The sequence below is a fragment of the Protopterus annectens genome, chromosome 12.part0 (genome assembly GCF_019279795.1).
Source record: "Protopterus annectens isolate FY-2018-M chromosome 12.part0, PAN1.0, whole genome shotgun sequence".
In the NCBI taxonomy this organism is placed as follows: domain Eukaryota; kingdom Metazoa; phylum Chordata; order Ceratodontiformes; family Protopteridae; genus Protopterus; species Protopterus annectens.
Window position 1 is genome coordinate 631,115,450 of NC_056746.1, and position 17,237 is coordinate 631,132,686.

The window sequence follows — 17,237 nt, forward strand, 5'->3', positions numbered from 1 at the left end:
CTGCTGTCTCTTACTGGATACCATTGTAGTGATATTTTCCAAGTTGTAATATTCATTCTTAACCACTGATTCCAAAATATTCCGACAATTATTGGTTTAAATTTTGAAATCACTTGTTTGTGGTAATACTGGAATATCTTTTATATGGGCATTCTGTCTTAGAATCTGGAGATAAAGCTAACTCCAAGAAAGTAGAAACATTAGTAATTGGTGGAGAGGATGATGGTCAACTGTGCTATGTTCATCATAAAGATCGCTGCTGCAATACCATTCATAATGAGTCTAAATGATGTCACAAGCAGACGTCCTAGTATCTGCCCTGATTTTCACTGTGTCTGATGTCCTCCATGCAGATTCAGTCTCTTTCCACGTCACATATACTAGTAGTACATATATTACAAAGTTGTGAGCTGCTTGTGCCAACTTTTTTTCCAACAGTTAAGCAGTCAGACATCTGAGCTTTGTTATCCAGGTGACCTCCAGAGCTTTAATAAGTACCCAAGTAGGGAATTTTTTTCTGCTGTTTTGCAAAGTTTTGCTGTTGTGTTGCTATTTACTATTCCATTGTGTTTTGCCTATGGTTTTGAAGGTCTTTTTAAGGCAAATGTCTCTGGTAAGGATTGCATGTAAATGATATAAACATGACAAAAAGATTTTACCTTCATTGTTTGTTCTGCCTTGATGAAAACCATATAGTATTTGAGTGTAATCCCTGTACCTCTTTTAACAAAAGATTCTGCATTGAATGTAATGTTATCTAAGAGCCTGCTTAGACATAGCAAACTTCTGGCCTTAGAAAAACAGTAATTTTCCCTGTTTCTGATAGAAAGTTATCATTTGGAGGCACAGTCAGATAAGTATTCCAAGCACCAATGTGAAATGAGCAAGAATTTAGCTGCTAAATTTTTTGTAGGCAGAGCATGTGAGATGTTTGTGACCCCATTGTGCATGGAGCTGGGAACATTGTTCATAGAAAGGCTCAGTTTTGTTAGCTCTCCCAGCTCAGAAGTTTCCTTTTCTAATATCTCCATCTGCTGTAGCCCCTTCAGAAGCCATCAGTGAAGCGCGCATGTCTCTTAGTTTCCAGACATCTGTAGAAAGGTCTGCTGCTTCAAAGGTGACTACCCGTTCCCAACCTTTTGCAGAGGACCAGCTTTTGGAGCATCCTTTTAAAGATTGTTCTTATGTTGTGGATATCCCTCTGGTTTTTATGCAGGAGCCTGTTGGCCATGTTGTGATAACAACTTTCTCATTCATGTGATAAAAAATCTAAGATGGCCAAACCTCCTCTGGTTACAGTAGCCCTAGAATATACTGATGTAGCATCCGTAATGCTGGCACCTGTCTTGACTCTTACTTTTCTGTTTTTATGTGGTGCTGTCTACCTACTGGCCATCAGGTCCCTGTGGTAGACTTGCCCCATGAGAAACAAATGGGCTGGAGCTCTTTCCAGCCCATTCTTTCCGTGAGGCCAGAGGTAATCATGAAGCCGTCTACCAGGCAATCATTATGGCATTTTTTACTAAACTGCCTAACTTCTGTCACCTGTGATAACATGGTCGCTGCATTATGTCATGGGGACAGCCTTTACCCCAGTAAAGAGGCTTACCTTTTTCCCTGACACACTTCCTCAAGGACTACTGCACTGCCTTGGGCCAAACCACTTATCCCCCTCACTTGGCATATTCTCAGGGATGTGGCCTGTGCCACTCTTCTGGAGTATTAGACCATCACAGGAGGAGGAGTCCCCACAACCCTCCCTCCCTGACAAGAGCTGTGACACAAGTCACACATCTGTCTGTCTCTCTCTCTCTCTCTGTCTCACCCCTCCCTGAATCTTCCAGCTTCTCAAGCTGCTAACTGTCATTTGGTCATTTGGATCACAGTCAGGGCTTTATCCCTCTGCACCATAGAACAAGGGTACCCCTGCTGTTTCTGACATTCAGCATTTTGCTGAGGAATATTTAATGATGTGGCAAAGTGTCTATATCCCTTTATCTCCGACAGGAATGTCTACCTCTGGTATGGCCTGTACCATCTAAACAGTTCTTTGACTCAGTTGTTACAGAAGAGAATGATTTGCATTTTCTACCCAGTTGTAGTCAGTGCCTGGATGTGATACCAACAACAGAGAATCATTGCCTTCTGGCTTCCCCCCCGAAAGAATGTTTTTTGAGACCATTTCTTTGATGCTGGAGATGTCTAAGTGAGGAGCCAAAGAACTGCCCAACTCCTGCAAAGGGTAACTTGAGTTATGATATGTCAAGGAAACCATACCTTTAGTAGTTTGTCCAGTTTTAAGTGTGTGAGAACACCTTTGACAACATATCTATGGAAACATGCCAGTAGTGCCCAGGAAACCATAGTCTGGAGAACACATTTTACTTAAAGAAGTTCCTGGTGGCTAACCACATAGAGCCTCTGGTTGCATCCAGTGAAATAACTAAGTTGACATCAGCTGAAATACCTTTTTCATATTTGGGGAAAAATGTTTTTAAGTCTGGAAAAAAGTTTGCTTCGAGTATTAAGGGCAACCATTTGGCAGATCCATATGTTTTGCATGAAGGAGACATTATTAAACAGGAGGAGAGCATTTGTGATGAGATTGGAGGCTTTTGAATCCCTCCCAAACAAAATGTTAACAAGTAATTGTATAATCTGTTATGGTTATGACACTATAGACAACTGTGCTGAGGTGCATGCCTCATAGTAATCAAACTGCAGTCATAGCTGGGAACTTGGCCTTTGGTAAAGATTATGCCTTTGAAGAGAGTTATTGTTTGATACACTCTCACATAAAATGTATAAGAAACAAAAGGAGAAACCCAATACCATTCAAATTAGCAACATTTTCATTCCCCAGTGTCCGAATAAAATAGGAATTGCCCAGCTTAGCACAAGTCTTTTTATGTAGTCTGAAGCTGAATCATGAGACCTTTCAGAAAAACAAAACAGTATAGAAGAGATAGAGTCTGAAACAGACTTAAAGGCAGTACATATCTATTCAGCTAAGATTGTACTTCTCAGTTCAGACGCACTTCCTTCCCTCCCATCAGTTATGAAGAAACCTTTTAAACTTCTGAAGCAAGTAAAGCTGGCTTACAGCCCTCTGGGTGATTGAACTCATTGTTTCATGTTACAGGATCAAGTACCCCTTTACCTTCATCATGATGCCTCACATGGTACCAGACCATATAACTTTAGAAAATGTTGCCATATTCTGCCATAGAAAAGGTTTTATCAGTGAAGCAGGGGAAGTGCTGTTTTCCAGAACTGTTAAAACCTGCTTCCAAGGAGGGAGAGACCCTTGAGACCCACTCTAAATATTTACAAGTTGAACATTTTGGTTGCTAACAAAAAAAAAACTTCAGGTTGTTTACCCTTCATTCTTTCCTTCCAGTACCTTCTCCTCGGTCACCCTGCACATGTAGGATGCCTAATTTGCACATTCCCATTTGCAGAGAGCATAGGAATTTCTGGAGATTAATGGCACAAGCACAGCACTTTTCAGGTTGCATCCTTGACTGTTGGGTTGTGCACTGCTCCCAGGTTATTCACAAAATGTTTTAACTCCAATGTTTGCACAAGTCAGGGTGAAAAAAATTTTCATTTACCCTTACATATATGATTGTCTGATCCAGGTATTGTCAATGGAAGAAATTTTCAAAGAACCAGACTGCACAATCAAATGCCTACCAAACCTGAGAACTTGTCTGAGTTATCAGAAGTTCATTCTGTCTCACATGAAGATCTTCCTATAAGCTATCTTAAATACCACATGATATTTCATTGATAAGATGCCAATTGCTAAGGGCTATTTTAATGGTTTGAAATACATCAGCTTTTGTATTTTTTTTTCTGTTTCCTTGCAGCACATGAGGAAAATCCGTAGGAACCTGTTATGCAAGCACCTCCAATTTTTGGAATAGGTGCTTCCAGTCCTTCCTACTATTTATAAATAATTTAGATGGTGGGCTGCCAAGGTGATAAAAATCTGGAATGCAAATTGTGGACCTGAAGGAGAGCAGCAATCATATCAACAGATACATCAGACTTAGCCATGAGTGCGATGTTCCCTGAAGGTCCAGGGAAGCTGGAGTAAGATGGCTAAGGCCAAGCATATCAGCCTGAAAAAGAATTTGACCATTATTTATGCCATCAAAGTCATTAAAATGACTTGAAGGCCAGAAGTCCACAGTGAGTTCACAGACAGTGCCACTTTGTGGTACTTCAGTAAAGAGAAAGTGGCACAACCATGTCCTCTGTCCAGGTTGGATACGATATCAAAGGACTTGATAGTCAAACAGGTCTTTTAGCTCCAGGCTTGTTACTTCACTTCAGCTCGAAATGTTTTCACAGACCATCTGCACAGATCCAAACCCAGCTCCCATTAATGCAAATAGTGTTTAGAAGCCATTCTCAAGCTGACAATGCTATGGGGTATCTCAGGGATAGAACTCTTTGCCTTCCTACAGAACCACCTAACTCCAGTTTTTTATCACCAGGTATGTATTTATTTGTTTGTTTGACATATATTTACCTCTGTGGTCTGACTGGGTCTACAGAACCCATGTTCAGCAGAGGCCCGTGGAGAAAAGCTCCACATACAGTGATATTGTCGCAAAGGTGCTCTAGCAGTGGATGCATTCCCATATCATTAGACCAAGAGCCTTCTGTGTGCTTCCCCTCCTATACCAAATCCCCAGGGGTACTCCTTATGTCAAAACTGGACTGTGCCCTATTCATTTTGCTGCTTCGCCATTTTCATGCGATTAATATTTTGCATGTGCTAAAACTGTTTAATAAGCATATTGCTGTTTAAAATTGTCTTGTATCATGCCGTAGTATTACCTCTTGTGTTGTTTTAGGGATTTTTGAACAGATTCCATTTATAGGAGCAGCATTTGTTCTTTATGTGTAAGGGGGTTTTATGGCTGAATTTTATAGGTAGCCCAAAGGCAATTTGAGTTGCAGATGAGATACAAAGTAGAATTGCAGAAAAGGACTATTGTAGTGGTCTTTGTTCCTTAGTCATGACATATTGCTAAGATTCAGCTAAAAAGATATTCCTAAGCAGATGTTTGCCCTGCAGTGTAAAACCAGTGTCCTTAAGATTCTTTTAGTTGTAAGAATAAGCAACTAAATTATTATTTTTGGTTTTGTGAAGTTGGAGTGCTCATGTAGACCAAATAACACAGATATCACGTCATCATTAAAACTGTATAAAAGGCAGCAGTAAAGCTTTTTTAAAATCAACCTATCCTCTTTATTACCAAGTGACTCCATTTTGTTTGTTGCACTGACCAGGTTTTCAGAGTATGAGCAAGACATCTTCCAGACCAGGCAAGAGTCCTTTTGACTCGTACATTTCCTGTCTGGTGGACCTACACAGCCATTTGTTCCCTGAAAACATTAAATTTGGCTGGTAGTGAGCTGGCCTGTTTGTCAGACCTGTCATTCTGACCCTTTCAACCAATGTAACTGCAAACCAACACTGTAGCTCTTTTGAACTCTGCTATGCACTGCCTTCAACAAGAAGCATGGGAGCTTCACAAATCTGTCATTCCAGCACAGTGCAGTGTGCTGCTGACCAAAGTGGACTCCATGTAGTGTTTCTCTGTGGGTGCAATACCTAGTACTCCTCCCGGGTGTCATACAAGTAGTGAATCAAAGCCACCTCCCTCCTGCCGAGGATGAGATACTTGGCAGTGGCTGTTCGCTCTTTTTCTCCCCATCTTGTCCCCTCTAGCTACCAAGTGGCTGATTGCACGACGCATCTAGGTCACAGTCAAATCTTCATCCATCTGTGCTGTTGAAGCTTTTATATGGTGAAGTGTATTGGTTCTGACTACAGACAGTAGAGCAGTAACCTTTGAGAAGTGTTCTGGTATTCCACTGAACAGTTGAAAAAGTAGCGGGTGACCCACAAAAAAGGGGGGGGGTCTGTCTGGATATGTAAATGTTTCCCCACATGTCAGTGTCAGAAGGAAAACAAGTAGAATTCTTATGTAATTATCAAATAAAGAGTAAATTTAAATATTTTGTTTTCTCTGTCTATTTCAGTTTAATCCAGTGTTTGAGACATTGTATGATGAAAATAATTAAAATTAGTACTGGATTTATACTAAAATGTTGCTGCTGTGTTAATATATTGCAAGAATTTTAATAATTTGGTTAATTGGTATATGCTTTCATCTTTTTGCAGCATGAATTGAAAAATTCATGTGCCTTCCTGTATATTTTTCTTGAGTTATGCTGTGCATCATTCTTCGTTTAGGGAAGTGGCGTAAGAATTCATTTCTGCATTTAGTATCATAAAATCACTAGGGTTGGGGAATTGGACATTAATTGGAGTACCACCCCTAGAAATCAGAAATATTTTTTTGTAATCAGAAATGATATTATATCATAAAACATTATGATGTAATCAACAGGATCTCAGTATTATTTTAAGTACATTGTCCTTGATTACAAATCTTTCTATGGTAAAAAAAAAGTGGTACATTCATGAGTTAACCCTGCACGTGTTACAGGGTACTCATTAATAAAGGTATTAGTCTGTTGGGCATTCTGATGCACAGCTAGGCTGAAGTAAGTACTTTGAAAGTTAATTTAGCCACTTTCAGGACAGAAGTAAAGAATAAATCATGACTGCAGCAGAAAAGATTGGATGCAGTGTCCAGTTTGTGTGATCAGTCTTCTAGCATAGGCTAGCTGAGAAAGTGTTTGTTCAGATTATTTTGAAAGAAATTCATATTGTGTTTGTAGCATTCTGTACTCATTTGAAATACGATTATGTAGTTGGTGTGTTGAACATGGATGTATGAAAACAGGAAGCAAGCACAAATACTCAGAATGTATTTTAGATTCAGATTGCATGGAATCCAGGTGGCTAACTCTAGAAAAACATTTATGATATGTGATCAGCCTAGGATCTTAGGTGGTTGTCTGTGTGGCAACTGCTGCTGAAATGTACAGTGTACCCAATGTTCTATATTGCATTTGTTCAGTTGCAGAAAAAAGTTATGTTTTTTTAAAAGTATTATTTTGTAAAACATTTTTGAAAGTGAAAAAAATATTTATTTTCTAACTTAAATTTGAAATGCAGTTATTTTGGAAAAAAAGTTGTTGATTACTTCAAAGCTGAACCTCTTCAATTATTTTTTAGCCTATGGCAAAAGGTTTTATATATCTGTGTGTTATTAAATAACTTCTTCTTCTTTCGTTCCCATTAGGGGTCGCCACAGCGGATCATGTTTCCATTTCTTCCTGTCCTCTGCATCTTGCTCTGTCACACCCACCACCTGCATGTTCTCTCTCACCAATTCCATAAACCTTATCTTAGGCCTTTCTCTTTTCCTCTTACCTGGCAGCTCCATCATTAGTATCTTTTTCCCAATATACCCAGCATCCCTCCTCAGTACATGTCCAAACCAATGCAATCTCGCCTTTCTGGCTTTGTCTCCAAACCATCCAACCTGGGCTGACCCTCTAATATACTAATTCCTAAGCCTGTCCATCCTCGTCACACCCAGTGCAAATCTTAGCATCTTTTCTGCCACGTCCAGCTCTGACTCCTGCCTTTTTGTGAATGCCACAGTCTCCAACCCTTATAACATAGCTGGTCTCACTACCCTCTTGTATACCTTCCCTTTCACTCTTACTGATGGTCATCTGTCACAAAACACTCCTGACACTCTTCTCCACCCAGTCCATCCTGCCTGTACTCTCTTCTTCACCTCTCTTCGACACTCGCAATTACTCTAAACTGTCGATCCCAAGTATTTAAACTCGTCCATCTTCACCAACTCTACTCCCCACATCCTCACCATTCCTATGTCTTCCCTTGCATTCACGCACATATATTCTGTCTTAGTCCTGCTGACCTTCATTCCTCGCCTCTCTAGAGCACATCTCCACCTCTCCAGTGTCTCCTCAACCTGTTCCCTACTCTCACTACAGATCATAATGTCATCTGCAACATCATAGTCCACGGAGCCTCCTGTCTGATCTCATCTGTTAACCTGTCCTTCACCATTGCAAATAAGAAAGGGCTCAGAGCTGATTCTAGATGTAACCCCCACCTCCACCTTAAACACATCCATCATTCCCACCGCAGACCTCACCACTGTCTCACTACCCTCTTACATATCCTGTACCACTCTTGCATACTTTTGTGCCACTCCTGACTTCCTCATACAGTACCACAACTCCTCTCTAGGCACCCTGTCATATGCTTTCTCTAAGTTTACAAAAAAACAATGCATCTCCTTTTGACCTTCTCTATACTTCTTCTTCAACACTCTCAGAGCAAGCATCGCATCTGTAGTGCTCTTTCCCGGCATGAAACGATCACTAATCATCACCTCCCTTCTTAATCTAGCTTTCACTAGTCTTTCCCATAACTTCATGCTGTGACTGATCAATTTTTTCCCTCTGTAGTTAATACTTATTCTTAGAAATTGGTACCAAAACACTTTTTCTCCACTACTCAGGCATCCTCCCACTTTCCAAGATTTCATTAAACAATCTGGTTAAAAACTCAACTGCTGTTTCTCCTAGACACAACCTGGACCAGTAGCTTTTCCATTCTTCATCCTCTTCATAGCTGTCCTTACTTCCTTCTTGCTAATCCGTTGCACTTCTTGATTCACTATCTCCTCATCATCCAACCTTCTCTTTCTCTCTCATTCTCTTTATTCATCAGCTCCTCAAAGTACTCCCATCTGCTCAATACACTCTCCTCACTTGCGAGTACGTTTTCCTCATTATCCTTTATCACCCTTACCGGCTGTAGATCTTTTACCGCTCAGTACCTCTGTCTAGCCAATTGGTACAGGTCCTTTTCTCCCTCCTTAGTGTCCAACCTTTCATACAACTCTCCATACGCCTTATCCTTAGCCTTTGCCACCTCTCTCTCTGCCATGTGCCCATTTCCTTATACTCCTGTCTACTTTCTTCATTTCTCTGGCAATTCCACTTCTTTTTCTTCACCAACCTCTTTCTCTGTATATTCTCCCGTACTTCCTCATTCCACCACCAGATCTCCTTGTCTTCCTTCCTCTGTCCAGATGTCACACCAAGCACATTTGTAGCTGTCTCCTTTACCAGCTGTCTCCCTTACCAGCTCTGCTGTAGTTACCCAGCTGTTCAGTAACTCTTCACTACCACCCAGTGCCTGTCTTAACACTTCCCTGAACTCCACCTCACAATCACCCTTTTTCAACTTTCACCATTTGATCTTTGGCACTGCCCTCACACTCCTCCTCTTCTTGATCACCAATGTCATCCTACAGACCACCATTCTATGTTACCTAACTACACTTTCCCCTGTCACCACTTTACAGTCTCCACAATCTTCTTCAAACTGGCCATCCTGCATAGAATATAATCCACCTGTGTGCATCTTCCTCCACTCTTGTACTTCACCCTATGCTCCTCCCTCTTCTTAAAATACATATTCACCACAGCCATGTCCACTCTTTTTGCAAAATCCACTACCATCTGACCTTCTGCATTCCTCTCCTTAACACCATACCTACCCGTCACTTCCTCATCCCCTCTGTTCCCTTCATCAACATGCCCATTGAAATCCACACCAATCACCACTCTCTCATATGCGGACAACAATACAGGTGTTATTAATTTAACTGATCTTGCTAAGAATGAAAAAAAATGTGAACAAGATAATCTTAGGCACTTTAATTGATATAGTTAACCCAGCAACTGGGGATGCACAAGCCAGTGCATTTCTTTGTGCCGGTCCCAAGCCCGGATAAATGGGGAGGGTTGCGTCTGGAAGGGCATCCGGCATAAAAATTCTGCCACATCACTTATGGTGCAAAAATTTCATATTTTCATACCGGATTGGTCGAGGCCCAGGTTAACAACGACCGCCACCAGTACTGTTAGCCAACAGGGTGCTGGCAGAAATTGGGCTACTGTTGGCCGAAGGAGAAGAGGAGGGCGAAGGCATGCCCAAAGGCAGGAAGAGAGGAGGAAGGTTAGGAGTGTAGCAGTGAGGGTAGGAACTTTGAATGTTGGCAGTATGACTGGTCTAGGAAGAGGGCTAGCTGATATGATGGAGAGCAGGAAGGTTGATATATTGTGCGTGCAAGAGACCAGATGGAAGGGAAGGTAAGGCCAGGTGTTTAGGAAACCGGTTCAAATTGTTCTATCATGGTTTGGATGGCAGGAGAAATGAGGTAGTGGTTGTACTAAAGGAACAATATGCTAAGAGTGTTTGATGTGAAGAGAGTGTCTGACAGAGTGATGTTTATGAAGCTCGAAATTGATGGTGTAATGATGAATGTTGTTAGTGCATATGCTCCACAAGTTGGGTGTGCAATGGATGAGAAAGAGAAATTTTGGAGTGAGTTGGATGAAGTTGTAGTGAGTGTACCCAAGGGTGAGAGACTAGTGATTGGTGCAGACTTTAATGGGCATGTTGGTGAAGTGAACAGAGGGGATGAGGAAGTGATGGGTAGGTATGGTGTTAAGGAGAGGAATGCAGAAGGTCAGATAATTGTGGATTTTGTGAAAAGGATGGACATGGCTGTGGTGAATACGTATTTTAAGAAGAGGGAGGAGCATAGGGTGACGTACAAGAGTGGAGGAAGATGCACACAGGTGGATTATATCCTATGTAGGAGGGCCAGTCTGAAGGAGATTAGAGACTGTAAAGTGGTGACAGGGGAAAGTGTAGTTAAGCAGCATAGAATGGTGGTCTGTAGGATGACGGTGATCAAGAAGTGGAGGAGGAGTGTGAAAGCAGTGCCAAGGATTAAATGGTGGAAGTTAAAAAAGGGTGATTGTGAAGTGGAGTTTAGGGAAGAGTTAAGACAGGCACTGGGTGGCAGGGGAGAGTTACGAAATAGCTGGGTAACTACAGCAGAACTAGTAAGGGAGACTGCTAGAAAGGTGCTTGGTGTGACATCTGGACAGAGGAATGAGGACAAGGAGACCTGGTGGTGGAATGAGGAAGTACAGGAGAGTATACAGAGGAAGAGACTGGCGAAGAAGAAGTGGGATTGTCAAAGAGATGAAGAAAGTAGACATGAGTATAAGGAGATGAGGTGCATGGCAAAGAGGCAGGTGGCGAAAGCTAAAGATAAGGCATATGGAGAGTTGTATGAGAGATTGGACACTAAAGAGGGAGAAAAGGACCTGTACCGATTGGCTAGACAGAGGGACAGAGCTGGGAAAGATGTGCAGCAAGTAAGGGTGATAAAGGATAGTGAAGGAAAGGTACTCACAAGAGAGGAGTGTGTGTTGAGTAGATGGGAAGAGTATTTTGAGAGGCTGATGAATGAAGAGAATGAGAGAGAGAGAAGGTTGGATGATGTGGGGATAGTGAATCAGGAAGTGAAACAGATTAGCAAGGCGGAAGTAAGGACAGCTATGAAGAGGGTGAAGCATGGAAAGGGTGTTGGCCCAGATGACATCCCAATGGAAGAATGGAGGTGCTTAGGAGAAATGGCAGTGGAATTTTTAACTGGATTGTTTAATGAAATTTTGGAAAGTCAGAGGATGCCTGAGGAGTGGAGAAAAAGTGTTTTGGTACCTATCTTTAAGAATAAGGGTGATGTGCAGAGCTGCAGTAACTACAGAGGGATAAAATTGATCAGTCACAGCTTGAAGTTATGGGAAAGAATAGTAGAAGCTAGATTAAGAAGGGAGGTGATGATTAGTGATCAGCAGTATGGTTTCATGCCAGGAAAGAGCACTACAGATGCAATGTTTGCTCTGAGAGTGTTATTGGAGAAATACAGAGAAGGTCAGAAGGAGTTGCATTGTGTCTTTGTAGATTTGGAGAAAGCATATGACAGGGTGCCTAGAGAAGAGTTGTGGTATTGTATGAGGAAGTTGGGAGTGGTAGAGAAGTATGTAAGAGTGGTACAGGATATGTACGAGGGTAGTGTGACAGTGGTGAGGACTGCAGTGGGAGTGACAGATCCGTTTAAGGTGGAGGTGGGATTACATCAAGGATCAGCTCTGAGTCCTTTCTTATTTGCAGTGGTGATGGACAGGTTGACAGATGAAATCAAACAGGAGGCGCCGTGGACTATGATGTTTGCAGATGACATTGTGATCTGTAGTGAGAGTAGGAATCAGGTTGAGGAGACTCTGGAGAGGTGGAGATATGCTCTAGAGAGCAGAGGAATGAAGGTCAGCAGGGCTAAGACAGAATATATGTGTGTAAATGAGAGGGAGGGTAGAGGAATGGTGAGGATGCAGGGAGTAGAGTTGGTAAAGGTGGACGAGTTTAAGTACTTGCGATCAACAGTTCAGAGTAATGGTGAATGTGGAAGAGAGGTGAAGAAGAGAGTACAGGCAGGGCGGAATGGGTGGAGAAGAGTGTCAGGAGTGATTTGTGACAGACGGGTACCAGTAAGAGTGAAAGGGAAGGTCTACAAGAGGGTAGTGAGACCAGCTATGTTATATGGGTTGGAGACAGTGGCACTGACAAAAAGGCAGGAGTCAGAGCTGGATGTGGCAGAGTTAAAGATGTTAAGATTTGCACTCGGTGTGACTTTAATGGATAGGATTAGGAATCAGTATATTAGAGGGTCAGCTCATGTTGGACAGTTTGGAGACAAAGCAAGAGAGACGAGATTGCGTTGGTTTGGATATGTGCTGAGGAGGGATGATGGGTATATTGGGAAAAAGATGCTAAGGATGGAGCTGCCAGGTAAGTGGAAAAGAGGAAGGCTTAAGATAAGGTTTATGGACGTGGTGAGAGAGGACATACAGGCGGTTGGTGTGACAGAGCAAGATGCAGAGGATAGGAAGAAATGGAAAGAGATGATCCGCTGTGGCGACTCCTAACGGGAAAAGCCGAAAGATGATGCTGATGACTTTAATTGATATAGATAGTACTGCAGTTAGGTTATTTGTTTGTGAGGAATATTTCACGCTATTGAGTCTGCATGCACACAGTAAGGTGTATCCAGTTTTAGAAATATAATGAATGACAAAACTGCATTATCACACAATTACAATTATTTGTTACATTAATTTGTTTAGTTGCATTTGTTGACTGGGGAAATCCGACTGAGCCAAAAATCCCTTTTCAACCAAGACCCAGGGAGAAAAGCACCCCAGAAGTTCAATCAGGTACAAGCACAGCAGATTTGCAGTGTAGTAACACTAATGTAAAGAACAACAGCTTGTAAATGGGTGTATATTGTAATAAAAAAGCAAGACCTGAAGTATTGATAATAGCAAAGAAAAATATTGTGATTATTTTAGTATCATTTTGATTGCACCTTATTTATTGACCAGAATGTAGAATTGATTTAACTGTAATTATGGAAAGAGTTCTTTGAAAATGGGGAATATAATATACTCAGGCTAGATCGTACTGTGAGGAAAGGGGGAGGGGTTGCTCTTCTCTATAAAACCACCCTAAATGTTACTCTAGATAACCTTCAACCACCTATATTTAACAAAGCAGAAATTATGATTTCCAAACTACAAATAAATAAAAACAAATGTATAAACATAGTATGTGTCTATACTCCCCCAGGTAATAACTCAGGGACCCTAGAAGACATCCTCTACTGGCTATCCAATGCCTACCCCCAAGAGACCATTGTTCTAGGGGACCTCGATATAGATTGGAACACCTGCACTGCAGAGACCTCAACCACCCACGTAAACCTACGTGGTTTTGCATGAACTATAACCTCCGCTACTAGGATCAGCAAGCCTAACAATAAAGAAGGTATCCTAGGCTGCATACTAATTAATAGCTCCACCCACATGTACAAATCAGGTACTCTCTTTGAAGATCTAAGTGTTCATTTTTTAACGTATACTATTAGGCATAAAGTTGAATGGCCACATCTACCCACCTATAAAACAATAAGAAATAACAAAAACTTCAACCTTAATAAATTCTTAGAAGAACTTAAATTATGCAATTGGTCAACTCTAAAACAACTACCACTAGATAGGGTAGTAACGCACTTTAATAACACATTCCTGGCCATCCTTGACAACCATGCACCTGCACGTTCTATTAGAATTAAAACAAAAGTTGCCCCCTGGCTCACTAAACAAACCAAACTAAAGATAATCCAAAGAAATAATGCCTGGAGCACCTGGCGCTCCTCTAAAGCCCCACAAGATCAACTCAAATTTCGACAATAAAGTAATGATACAAAAAAATCTATTTCTGCTAACTACAGCAGAAACACCACAACAAGCCACAGAAGTTCTGGGTAGGTATTAACAAACTCCTCCATCCAGCAAAATCCACAACTCCAATCCCCTCAGCCCCAACCCAAAAATCGCCAGAGTCCATTGCCAACATCTTCAACAGTTTCTTTACAGAAACCATCCAGGGCCTTGCTAGGAAACTTAAACCTACTTGTCCTAATGCTGACACCCCTAAACCCATTGATATTCTTTACTTTAGCTTCCAAAAAGTTCCGACTTCACTCATTAGAGCCCTAATTAAAAAAAAACTCAAACCAACCACCCTTTCAGCTGACCTCCTCCCTGCAGACTACCTGCAAAAAGCTGCTGATGTTATAGCATACCCTGTCTCTATTTTAATAAACAGAACCATAACTGAAGCCTCTATCTGGAAAATATCACATGGCATACCACTCCTCAAAGGAGGCAGCTCCATTGAGCTGTCAAACTATAGACCAATAGCTATCCTTTCCCCTCTGGCTAAAGTTATGGAAACGTGCATCTATAAACAACTCTTTACACTACCTTATTCAACATAATCTTCTGCCCTATTCCCAGCATGGATTTAGACCACAGCACAGTACCACTTCAGCCATCCTCTTCTTTTCTAATGTCATAAATTCTAACCTTAACAACAACAAACTATCTTCTGCCCTGTTGCTCGATCTTTCCAAGGCCTTTGACATGGTTAACCACCAGCTACTCTTACTTACCCTAAATAAAATATCCCTAAACAACCATGCCGTACAGTGATTTCAGTCTTATCTTAGTAGAAGACAGCAGGCTGTCCTCTGGCAGGACAAACTCTACCCTTCTCCCAGTTAACCTTGGTGTCCCTCAAGGCTCCATATAGGTCCCCTTCTTTTCTCCCTCTTTATCAATGACCTCCACACTGTAATCCCAGATGCAGCCTGTATACAATATGCCGATGACTCCACCCTGATTTGCTCAGCCTCTACCCCTACAGTTCTTAGTTTGACCCAGAAAACCTTTAATACAGTGGAAAACTAGATCTCTAATCAACAGCTAATATTAAACCCTAATAAAACAAAGATATTGCTCTTCTCCCCTACTTGCAAGTCCTCTCAACCTTTGTTTACTATAACATCTAACAATGGGACCATAATCTCACCAGATATGTATACCAAACTCCTGGGTGTTGTAATAGATAACAACCTCAAATATGATATACATGTGAACCAAACTATTAAAACCGTTATTAAAAAAATTGGCTCCTTATATAAAAACAAACCTTTTCTCACCCCTCTAGCTAGGACTGCCATTGCCCATACCCATCTGCTTTCAACTCTACTCTGTGCCTCATCAATACTCACTAACTTAAACAAAACTGATCTCAGCAAACTCTCTAGCTGCTACAATCAAATTGACAGGTTTGCCACAGGAACTCCCTACAGGACACACCATTGTCAAAACCTAAACCTCTTAGGATGGATAGAACTCCCCAGGCTAATTCAGTATAATCAACTTACTGTAGCATTCAAGGTTATTAACCATCCAGAAAAAACACCCTCCCTAAAAACATTATCCATCCCTACAAAAATACTAGACCATTTCATTCTACTACAAAGCTTTTGGTTCAGTCTGTTAAAGCTAACAACCTATCTGAAGAATCTTTGTTTGCAAATTCTGTAGGCAAAACCTGGAATTCGCTCCCATCTGACCTTACTCTGAAACTCTTCCTTAATCAGTTCAGAAAAAAAATCTAACCCAGTATTTTAAAACTCACTTGCCAAGCCCTTGCTCTAACCCTAACTAAAGCCTCATCTACTTCCATATCCCTGCAATTTTTTATTCACATCGACTAACCTCTTACACTAAAAGGTTTAAAAAGAGAAACTGTAACATCTTTGGAGATACTCCGTATATAAGCTGAGCCTATAGGTTTGATAAGAGAAACTGTAACATATTTGTATATATTTCTGAATATAAACTGTATTCTTCATAGGCTTGAAATGTGAGACTGTAACTTGTATGTTAATACAATATGTTTTTGCTTATACTGTAACTTGCTTGTCTTTATCTGTAAGTTAGGAGCTTTTCTCCTCGGGTCTCCGCTGAAAATGGACATGTATCCAGTCGGACTATGCCAGTCAACAAATGTAAAATATACCATAAAAGCATTCAGCATTATGAACTTTATTGCTAGTACATGATTCCTGAATTTGTAAGGGATATGTTTCTTGTATAGTTGATAGGTAGTACATGACAGCAAACATCAAAGTACTGACAGATTTAAGATTTAGGTTTAAATCTGATTAATTTCTTGTTTGGATGATAGCTTTAACAAAGAAAATATGGCACTGATAATTCAGTTTAGGTTTGAATCTACTTTTTTCCTAGCTGACTGCTTCCATTCTGTAACACAGTAATGTACATGAAACAGTAATGCAGTATGAATGGTTTGCAGTATAAAATCATACAAAAAGTAACCTAGACACATTCTACATTTGGTGTAGGGCAGTTGTGGTGGTATTAGGTTGGGGTTTGCAAGAGAAATCCATTTTGACATGCTATATGTAGTAAAGGGTATTAATAAGTAATTTAAATTGCCTGAATGTTATAACCAGATTTCTGAGGTCATTACAGAATAAGTCTGGTGAATCTGTTAAACTCTTTAAATAGTTTTTCATATATGGCTGAGCTCTTGACAGATAAAACAGATAAAATATTTTGTTTTTATATAGGTATCACTCCCCATTGCCTACAGTAAACCCTCCATCATCAATCAGCCCATTCATTCATCATAAGGCAAAAGATGATCACAGATATTCTCATTTATGCAACCTTCAAGTTTTTTTTTTCCTACTGTTAAGCTCTAACTCTGTTGTTTAGTGGCTGATGTGGATACATGGCACTGCAAAGACCTTCTTTGCCTCTCCCTTGCATGTGACTGTTTTTACTTGTATGATAATGACACCTGCCATCACCACTTTGGTAAGCCAACTCCACATCTCCGGTTTTGGCTGTTTTACCTGCAGGCTCTGCTTGCATGTGGCAATACAGGCACTTGACCT

General features: G+C 40.9%; 1 protein-coding gene across 3 annotated transcripts in view; it reads left to right on the forward strand.

Annotated features, from left to right (window-relative positions):
• Positions 1–17,237, forward strand: part of INTS1 (integrator complex subunit 1) — a 2,399,836-nt gene that overhangs the window by 1,407,692 nt on the left and 974,907 nt on the right. The window lies entirely within an intron of this gene.